Raw genomic sequence first — 11,421 nt, forward strand, 5'->3', positions numbered from 1 at the left:
ATTACAAAGCAACTTAGAGCTACACTGGGGAGCACCAAATACATTTACCACAAATAGCAGTGTGAACCAACTTATATTTTAGTTGCCATCTGTATCACTGTGTGAAAACTGAATCACAAGCAGTGGGAGTCCCTGCTGTGACTGGGTTCTAATATGGCATCCTTCTAGCTTGCTTTCTATTTTGGGAATAACACACTCTGATCGAAAGCAATTTAGGGAAGGAAAAGGTTTATTTCAGCTTATCCTTCCAGGTCACAGTTCATCACTGAGTTGCGGGGTACCTCTCGGGCTCATACAGCCTCACACCACCTGCCTGGGGAATGATGCTGCCCGTAGTAGGCTGGTCTTGCAAGCATCAATTCATAGTCAACACAGTCTTCTCTGGACATGGCCACAGGCCAATCTGAGATGGGTGATCCCTCAATTGAGACACCGCTTCGAGAGACTCTACACTGTCTTATCTTTACAATTAATACTAACTGGGACAATATTTCAGCTCCTTCCGCCTTTGAGTTTGTCATTTGTAGCTTTATATGATGGTCCAATTCCACCTCCTGAAGTAACAACAAAATCAAATACTTAAAGTTGTATCCTGTTTTAGGAGTTTCTATTGCTATGATAAAACATCATGACCAAAACAAATTGTAGAGGAAAGGGATTATTTAGGTTACATGTTCTGATCACAGTCAGTCATGAAGGGAGATCAAGGAAAGAAGTCAAAGCAGGAACCTGAAGGCAGGAACTGATGTAGAAGCCATGGGGATTACTCCTTACTGGCTTGTTCAGCCTGCTTTCTTTCAGCACCCAGGACGACGACTCCAGGGAGAGTACCATCCACAGTGACTGGCCTCCTCCCCCATCCATTAACAATGAAAAAATGCACCAAAGGCTTTCCCTCAGGAGGCATGTTCTCAATTGAGGTTTCCTCTTCCAAAATGACTCTAGCTTGTGTCAAGTTGGCATAAAACTAACCAACACATAGCCCAAACAGATACTCAGGTCATAGAGTACAATATTTGAAACCCTGAACTAGGAAAGCCCTGATTCCTAGACTTTGGGGATTTCATGGGCTGGTAAATTCTGAAGATAATTTAGAAATCAGCCAAAAGTTGTTTGCAAGAAAACCAAATGAGCACACTCTGTCATATCACATCATAATGGATATGCAGTTACTAACAAAAGGACATCTTATTATTTGTGAGCCGAAAAGAACAATGGCACTGTAAAGATAACCTGCTCAAAGATAACCTGTTCTTTTCTTTTCTTTCTTTCTTTCTCTTTAAAAAAAAATTTTTTTTGGGGGGGGGGGTTCAAGACAAGGTTTCTTTGTGTAGTCTTGGTTGTCCCGGACTCTCTCTGCAGACCAGGCTGGCCTCGAACTCACAGAGATCCACCTGCCTCTGCCTCCCCAGGTGCTGGGATTATATGAATGCACCCTCGGACCCGGCTCTGATTCATTCTTATATCTCACTCACAAGCATGGGCCATAGACACAGATTATGCTTATGTGTCCTAGTTAGAGGGACACAGGAGTTTAGATTAGCTGGCTCCATGGAGTTGTGCTTGAGAACCCTTTACGTTCAGAACACGGAATCTGTGCTCTAGCCCAATGTAGAGCTGTGTGGAGTCTCCCACGTACAAGAAGCTGCTTGGTGGGAAGTTACCACATTTCTCAATAGATCACCATCAACACATCCAGTGTGGAAGTCATATTTAAAGCCAGATTGTCTTCTTTTTCCAGGGCATCTTTTTATTCATCTGGTGTCCTGTTGGAAGTCAGGTGACCCTCTTACTTTAATAACTTTACGCCTGTCTGAGGGATTTTCTTCTTAGGGGACTCACAGTAGTCTGTTTTTGTAACAAAATACCTGAGGTGGGATAATCAAAGGAATGTAATTGATGTAGGCTCGTGGCTCTGGGGGTTGGGCAGCCCAACAGCATGGCTCTGCCAAGGGCCTCTTGCTGTCACAATGCATGGTGGAAAGTGAAATGGCAAGCGGGCACTGGCAAAACTGGAGAGAACTCAGGAACCTACTTGGATAAATAACCCGAGGTATATCCAGACAGTGGAATATTATTCAGTGATAAAAAAATAAAGGTACTAGCCAGGCAACAGTTGCCCACACCTTTAATTCTAGGAAGCAGAGGCAGGTGGATAAGGTCTACAGAGCGTGTTTCAGGACAGCTGAAAGCCTATCTCCATAAAAATTTAGATAAATAAGTAAATAAATAGGTGTTATTAAATATCTACCATTACTTTGTGGCATAAACAAACAAACCTTTCAAACTCCTTCCTTCTAGTACTCTGAACATCATTGGTGTCTGCAGTCAACCCACTCCGAGACAGCACCTCACACCTTCTTGGTCCTCTCTAATTGTAACTCGGTGCCTAGTGATAAGCCTTTCCCACCTGTGATGGTTAGCTTTGTCAACCTGACACAGCAGAATCACCTGGGAAAACAGTCTCAATGAGTGATTTATTACCTACATGAGGTTGGCTACTGGCCGTGGCTGTGAGGATTGTCTTCATTAAGTTAATGGGCTGGGAAGACCCAGCCTGTTGTGGGCAGGACCATGCCTTAGGCAGAGCATCTTGAACTAATTAGAATGGAGAAAGTGAGCTGACGACAAGCAGGCAAGTGAGCATGCATGTGTTCATTTCTCTCTGCTCTTGGCCGTAGATATGGTGTAACCATCGGCTTCAATTCCTGCCACTGTGACTTGTGGTCACAGTGTAACCTGTAACCTGGAAATATGAGCCAAAATAAACTCTCTCTCTCTTGTAAGTTGGTTTTTGTCAGGTAGGTTTTTTTTTTTTTTTACTCAGAATAACAGAAATGAAACTAGGATGGCAATCCTTCTCCTCCCTCAAAGAATGTCCGATTGTAAATTAAACCTTGGAACACAACAAAAAAAATGTCATTAAGAAAAAAAAACCATAACAGTAGCTCTTTTTTCCTCCTCAGTTTGTTTATTTTAAAAAGGAAGAAAGGAAATTGTTATTTAGCCAAGAAAAGATGCAGAGTGCCTTTAGTGTGTTGAAGTGAGGGGAGTCAGTTTAGATAAACTAGACTTCATGTCAACTATGTAACATTCTGGAAAAGTTGAAATTATAGAGATGATTTTTTTTTAAGCCATTGTTTGCCAGGAGTGTGGGAGGGAAGTCAGAACAGGTGTGTGTGGGTGTTCAGGGCCAGGACTATGCAGTATGTTGCTAGACAAGTGTCATTATATATCTATCCAATGCAGAGGACACGAGTGAGCGCTGACGTAAGTTCTGGAGTTTGGCTGACAATGATGTGTGTGTGTGTGTGTGTGTGTGTGTGTGTGTGGTGAGGGCAGGGGGTACTCGGGGGAAGCACTTTGCTTTGTGTTCAAATTTGTTACGAACCAAAATTTGCTTTAAAAAATAGTCTCGCCTGGTGGTTGTACAGGTCTTTAGTCTCAGCACTCAGGAGGTAGAGGCAGGTAGATCTCTGAGTTTGAGGCCAGACTGGTTTACAGAGCAAGTTGCAGGACAGCCAAGGCTACACAGAGAAACCCTGTCTCAAAAACAAACAAACAAGCAAACTGTAACTGCTGGCTTTCTATGCCTGCCCTAGCTCTGAATAGTGACATGAGACTTGTATTTATTTAAAATAGCTTTAGGCTTTAAGCTTAGGCTGTTGTTCCCAACTAGTTGATGCATTTATTTTAATCTAGTTTAATCTATGTTCCGTCTCTTGGTTCTTTATCTCTCTTCAGCTTCATACATCCAACTCCTGGACCAATGGTGGCTCCTTCTACACCCCTTTCTTTCTCAGAATTCCCTCTCTCTGCCAGGGAGTTCAGCTTATTGGCCATTAGATTTTTATTAAAATCAATTAGAAGGTGATGGAATACAATGTTTACAAAACACTGAGACAGGTGATACTTTATAAAGATGAGAATGCCTAGGTCCCAGCCTGTACGCAATTCTCTGCATATAGAAATCAGCATTTAAATGCATATTGCATGAAAACATCACTCCAACAACAAAAATCCATCGATCCATCCATTGATCCATCCATTCATTTATCCATTCATCCATCCATCCATCCATCTATCTGTCTCCCAAATGTTTAAAAGAATCCATGTAGATAAATGGTCTGAAAGACACTATGCTTTTGCATTGCTAGGACCAGTTTCTTCAAGGAGAAATGGATGTTTGAAATCTCTCATTGGAAGACTGGCAACTTGGCTTGTTGGGCATAGGGTTTAAAAGTCATAGGAGGGCCATGTAATTAGTGTAGTTATCCATCCACTCACACATAGACACAAGCACAGAGAGATGGAAGGAAGAGCAAAAGAAAGGAAAGAGGGATGGAAGGACACAAGGAAGGCGGGGGGGGGGAGGATAGAAAGGGAAGAAAAGATGGAGGGAAAGGACAAGCTAACTTTCCCAGAATGGGTAGAAACATGGGGAAGGTTTGAAGGGCCAAGCCTCAGAACCTGAATGTAAATTGGAGGCTGGATAGGATGGAGGTGATGGAGAGTGCTCCCTGAGTCTCAGAGCCATCTGTAGAAGGGTGTAGTAAGGAATAAGACAGATAGAATTGTAACACACACTAAACCAAAACATTGGTGAGCTTGCCCAGGCCCACCCCTTGTTGTGGCTACAGCTCTTTGAAGCAACTGAGCTCTTTGCTGACATAGGCAGCTTGATTAGGTTAGGGTGGTCATCAGAGTAGATAAACTATCAGAATCTTTCCCCAGGATTAACATATATTATTATTAGAGTATATGTTGTGTGTGTGTGTGTCTGTGTGTGTCTGTTTGAGGTATGTGTGCAACAATGTGTGTTTGGAAGTCAGAGGACAACTTGTATGATTCAACTCTCTCCTACCACGTGGGTCTCGAGGATAGAACTCAGGTCCACTTTATCCACTGAGCCATCTTGCCAGCTCTATAAGGATATGCTTACTATCACAACCTTTCAAAAAGGCTTAATTGCTTTCTTCTCTGATAACAGAGCAGTGTTTTAGAAAATGGCCTGGCCATTTTGCAGGTCCCAAGAAGTGACCATAACTGTTGAAGCAATTTTCCCAGCCTCCCTTGCAGTAGGAGTGTGGTTATGTGGCCATTTGTGGTCAATGCAATCTTAAGCAGATCTGCTGCTGGAGTTACTGGGAACATTTTGCCTCCCATTTGCTGCCTTGAGAAAGGAGACCATGACATTTGGAGCCGGGGAGCAATCTTGTGTTCTTGAAGAAAGAGGACCAACCTGAGGATGCTAGTGCCTAATGGGAGGGCATGTTCTCTCTCTCCCACGCTCTCTCTCTGTAAGGGGCAGAGTGAATGTATATGTACTATGAGCATGCAGGTGCTTGAGGAGGCCAGAAGAGAGCTTTAGACACCCTGGAACTGGAGTTATAGGTGATTGTAAGCTGCCTGGTGAGGGTGCTGGAAACTGAATGCAGGATCCCTGTAAGAGCAGCAAGTGCTCTTAACTACTGAGTCAGCTCTCCAGTCCCAGGATGTGTGCTCTGAATGGCTCTGTTCCCATATAGGGACACTGAAGGAAGATGGTGTCTGGTCAAACATGGGCCTCTGTACTCCTGAGTGAGATGAATATTCTAAAATAGAAACGATGCTTTGTGTATAGACCATCTCTAGAAGAGAGCTGAAGTTAAAAATCAATGTTTGACCTAAATATCTTTATATATAACAGAATATTTATAAATATATGCAAATACATGTAAAATTGATGGATTTGTATACTAAGTGTGTTATATTTTATAGCCTGGTGTGTGTGATGTGGCTGTGTGTACGTGAGTGTACGTGTGTGTACGTGAGTGTGTGTGTGTGTGCATGGGTGTGTCTGCCTGTGTTCCTATGTATAGGGGTGCATATGTACTTGCAGATATGTGTGGAGGCCAGAAGTTCACATTGGTTGCCTGCCGTTCTTCATGCCACATCCTCATTTATGGGGCCTCTGAGTGAGATCGGGGGCACCCTAGTTAGGCTTAGATTGCTGGCTAGTGAGGTCCAGAGACCTGCCTGCCTCAGCCTCCCCAGTGTTGGGATTACAAGTGCAAACCATCATGTCCAGCCTTTTATGTGAGCTTTGGAGTCTAACTCAGGTTCACAAGCTTGCATGGAAAGTGCTTTACTGACAGAGCATCTCCCTGTCCTCATAACAAAATACCACGGTATGTTTCTGTTACTGTAGCTTCTTCTTAAAATGGCTAATCTGCCATTACTAAATAGGGTATGCCCAATATTTTTACCCCATAAAAAATAACTGTCAGTTTACTTTGAACAAAGTTGTGGGCATGAATGAAGGGTCTGCTTATTTTAAAGGCTGATACCTCTTGCTGTACAAACACTTGCTAAAGGACTGGTCTGCATAACATATTTATGCTTGGAAAACCAAACAGATCTAAACCCTCTCTCTTTAGCGGATGGAGCATTTGGTCTGGAAAAGTGTCCGAATAGCAGAATAGGAAAACAAATAGTAAATCTCTGTAAATTAGGGTGAATGATAAGTGGAAAAATGAACTAATGCAGTATGGAAATGGAGACCTATTTGATAGATACGAAGCAAAAATTTTGGCAGTGGCATTTAAAGCTGAGTGCCAGGATGGGGGTTGTTAAGACAGAGGCACTTTAGTCCAATAGCCCAGGAAGAAAGCCTGGTGATTTCAAGACCTCAGAGTAGCCTGTGTGGCTAGAGCAGCTGACTGAAAGAGCACAAGGTCTTTCATGGTGTGCCTGAGCATCAGAATTGTATTTTATCGCATTGGAAGTTATTAGAGGGCCTGAAAGCGAGGGAGTGACCTGTCACATACATATTATTACTCTTTAATTATTGATTTGGTTGCTATTTTTCCATTGTTAGGATGGGAGCAAAGCCAAGAAATTTATAAATGTTTGGAATGGTCTGGGCAGATAAAATGGTCTGGAAGAGGAAGGATGGAAATACACAAACTTGCATCTCCTATTTGTATTGAAATATATAAACAAACCAACACATAAAAAGAATATCAGTGATTTAAAAAAAATGTATTTTCTTGGGGTCAGGGAGATGGAGCTGCAATTTTGAATTCTTGCTGCTCTTACAGAGAACCTGAGTTCAATTTCTAGCGCCCACATTGGTCTGCTCACATCCACCTGTGTTTTCAGCTCTAGGAGATCTGACGCCCTCTGCTGGTCACATGAATGCTCGCCACAGAGATAGAAACAAAACAATTCTAGTGACCAACAGTTATTTGTTTGCCAATATTTTACATTCTATTTAATAGCTGTTAGAACAATATCCCCTCATAATTCTTCCATTTCAGAGCTGTTTCCCCAATATTTATTTATTAAGCTATACTTTTCTTTCTTTTTTTTTCTCCTTTTCTTTGTTGTTGTTGTTTTGTTGTTGTTGTTTTTTTTTTTTTTTTTTTTTGAGACAGGGTTTCACTCTGTAGACAAGGCTGGCCTTGAACTCACAGCAATCCACAAGGCAGTTTTATTCTGCCTTGCCCAGTGCTGGGATTACAGTCATTTGCCACCATGCCTGGCTTATCAAAGTATAATTTACAAAGATTTTGCCATGGTTTATCTCATTCCATTCCCCAAATCACATTTTTTTTTATGTAGATCTATACATACATAAATTGAGTTAGGAAGATATTTTTGCATTGTTGAGACCTCCTGTCCAGGACTTTATTCTGTTTCCATTTATGAGCACCCTCTTTTATGCCTCTTAGTAAGGCTTTGCTGTTTTCTTTATACGGACATTGCCATTTCCTATTATGCTGATGATTAGCAAACACCTGATTCATACTTATCAAAAGTATGGACATAATTCCCCACCATAGTTTCTAAATGGTAATTACTAATATTCAGTGTTGTGTGTGGGATTTCTATAGTAGTGCCTCTCTGCCTTCTAGCTTTATACAAACTAGAAGCATAGAACTAGAGGTATAGAGGAAAAGGAAATGAGACATAAAAATTCTACCCTCGTTGCTGCCATGGTGCCTGGGAGCTTCAGCTATTGCTCTGGAACCAAATGGACTTGCTGTTTTTCTCCTGTAAGCAGACAGACTTATTTCTATAGTTTCAGGACAGTGATATGTCAATGTCCCAGAAACACTTCTGCTCAATAGTGAAGGCATGTGAAAAAAATTTCTGTCTGCAGTCAATTCAGATCCAAAACAGAATTCAGAGCCATCTGTTCCGGTTTAATCCCTTCACCAAACTCACTAATTACTTCTTTCAAACTACTTTTCCACTAGGGTGGAGATGCTGGAATTTTCTCGGTACTGAAAAGAAAGCCAACCACTGTTTTTGGTGTTTATCTTACAATTGTTCACCTTAAAAAAGACTGTAACATTTTAAGTTGATGCTTTTGAGTTTTATTCTTAAGGAAACAAATCATGAAAATGTTCTCTTTCATCTCGATTTGTCACTCTCAATTTCTTCTCTTCTCTTATTGCATTGTCCTTTATGACACTCCCATCCGGCACTCCCGTTTCTGACTTCAGTGAGAATATCTCTGATGTTTCACCGTTGGACATGTGTATCGACGGCTTCTGAGAGATAAACTTTGCTATGTTAAGAAGTTTAAATGTGGCCATGGTGCATGCCTTTAATCTCAGCACTCGGGAGACAGAAACAAATGGATCTCTCTGAGTTTGAGAACAGCCTTTTCTACAAAGAGAGTTCAGGGATACCTGAACCACAAAGTGAGACCCTGTCTCAAAAAACTCAAAACCAAACTCACCACCACAAAACCTTTGGATGTTCTTTCTAGTTTACTGTTTTAATAAGCCACTGGTGTTGAGATTCATTAAGTGCTTTAAAAGTACTGAGATGACTCCGGCTAAGAACATCTTTTGCCTGTTGCTCTTACAGAGACCATGGTTCCCAGCACCCACATGGTGTCCCATACCTATCCTTAACTCCAATTCCATGGATTCAATGTCCTCTTCTGGCACCCATTAGCACCGAACACATGTGGTACACACACATACATGCAGGCAAAACACTTATGCACACAAAATAAAAATACGTGTACAAATTTAAAGTATTTACCCTATTGATATTATAATGTTTTTAAAATTAGTGCAATAAAGTTATACACACACACATATGTATATCACAATAGGATTTAACTATGTAGCCCTGGCTGTCCTGGAACTCTCTATGTAGATCAGACTGGTCTCCAACTCCCAGAGAGCTGTCCGCCCCTACCTCCCAAATACTTGGATTACAGGCTTGTGCTACCTGTATTTGAGACACGGCTCAGCGGTTAAGAGCACTAGCTGCTCTTCCAGAGGACCTGAGGTCAATTTCCCAAAAACCACAGGGTGCCTCACAACCATCTATAATGAGATCAGAGTGTCCTCTGTAACATGACAGACCACTCATAAAGACTCTCCCCCCCCCCCCCTTTCTTTTAAGGAAAAAAAAATGGTGTGTGCTACCATACCTGCTCTCAATTTACAGATCTTTTCCTGTCATCACTATTTTTTTAAAGATGTATTTATTTCTGTTATGTCCAGGCACCACATGCGTGCCTGGTGCCCTAGACAAGTTTTGAGCTGTCATGGGGCTGCTAGAAGTCGGACCAGGTCATCTGGAGAGCTGCCAATGCTCCTAACTTCTGAGCCAACTCTCCAGCCCCAAATTTACAGATTTCTTAATACTGAGTTTCCCCTTTGTAATTCCGGACTAAATACTGCCTGATCATAGAGTGGCGGTTCTCAACCTTCCTAATGCCTAGACCATTTAATACAAAGCCTCAGGTTGTGGTGATCCCCAACCATAACATTATTTGTTACTTCATTATTTGTTATTTGTTACGAATTATCAATATCTGCTATGCAGGGTATTTGATGTGTGACACCCCCACCAAAAAAAAGGGGGGTTACACCACGCAGGTTGAGGGCCACTGTCGTAGTTTGGGCTGTCTTTATAGCCATCTGAACCAGAAAAATGCTACCTACCGTTTTACTTAGTAGGGCAGCAGCTCTATGAAGGGTGTCAGATATGGCGGCAATTCCCACAGTGGGAGGTTAATTGACAGGCTTTGAGGACAGTGACCTTCTTGGCCCCAGATCATTCCCGAGAATGGCTTACTAAACAAACCACCAGGCTTTTTGTTTTGTTTTACCACGGGACATCCCAGAGGCTTCCATATTTTAACTTACTTTGAGTCTCCCAAAGGTGGGCAGACGAGTGTCACACAGCACTTTCTTTCTAGACAGCAGACAGCCTTTATCAAAGCACATACATTCGGTTCTCTAGGGACAGAGCTCCGTACTCATGTTCTTTTTGGTGTTATTTCTGTTTGATCTTGGTATCAGGGTTCTGATACACCTGGAGATACATTATTTTCTTTTGCCTTTTAGCAGGTTTTTGTTGGAGACAGATCCCTGCCTGGCTGTCCTGGAACTCACTACGTAGATTAGGCTGACCTTGAACTCAGAGATCTGCCTGCCTCCGCCTCCCCAGTGCTGGAATTAAAATGAGCACCACCACGGGCTCCATACCAGTTTAAAAGCACATACTGTCTGTTTCCTTATGGTGTGTTTGGACTTGTTATAAACCCATTTGGATCCAGCGGTATTTCTGAGTGACATAGATACCTGGATTGCATGCATACATTTGGGTATCATCCCCACGGGATCTTTTCCTCGACAGCTAGTTTTGCTTGGCACTCTGTTTCAAGTCCTGGCTAGTTTGGAAAAGCATGTCATGTGTGGCTATGAGTCCTGGTGCATGAGCAAACCGAAGCTGGCTACTTTGTGGTCCTCTGTTTTAAATGTCCAGTTTAGCACACATCCCTTCCGGGGCCAGTAGGCCCAGCTGTGTAGGGGCAGGTGGTTCAGGGATCAAAGGCTACCGCCTCCTTTCCTTCCAGCCTGAGGGTCCTGCTTCATTTCTTCCAGACTTGTGTACCTTTCCACAGGCGCTACAGGGGCAGGCATACTACTCTAGATGCCTCCTCAAGGTTTGCCCCCAGGCCTCTGTTGGTAAATCATTTGCCCAGCAAGAGGGGTGAGCTGAGACCTGCACTGAGCGTGGGGTCAGTCTGAGGCCCGGCTGCACTGCGTTAGATCAGCCGGCTAGTGGGAAGAGCAGAGGGGATCGCCCTGGGGTGCAGTCAAGCCTACAAGGGCCAGGTGGGAAGGCGTCCCTGCAAAGAACCTCTCCAGGCCTGCAGGCCTGGGTGCCAAAGCGTCTTCCAGGGACCTACCAGCTGAGCGGTGGACGAGGGGGACTGCGAGGCCTAGCGGAGGTCGACTGGGGGCGGGGACCGAGGGCGCCGGGGGCCACAGGGCGGTGCGCTCCCGGGCTCTGCCGCAGGCTGCGCGCCCCTCCCGCCCCGGCCCGGGCCCGAGTCGCTGCCTCCGTCGCTGCCGCCGCTGCCGCCGCCGCCGCCAGGCCGCGCCCCGCCCCTCGCCGCCG

The sequence above is a fragment of the Psammomys obesus genome, unplaced genomic scaffold, assembly GCF_907164565.1.
Source record: "Psammomys obesus unplaced genomic scaffold, mPsaObe1.curated_primary_1811, whole genome shotgun sequence".
Classification (NCBI taxonomy): Eukaryota; Metazoa; Chordata; class Mammalia; order Rodentia; family Muridae; genus Psammomys; species Psammomys obesus.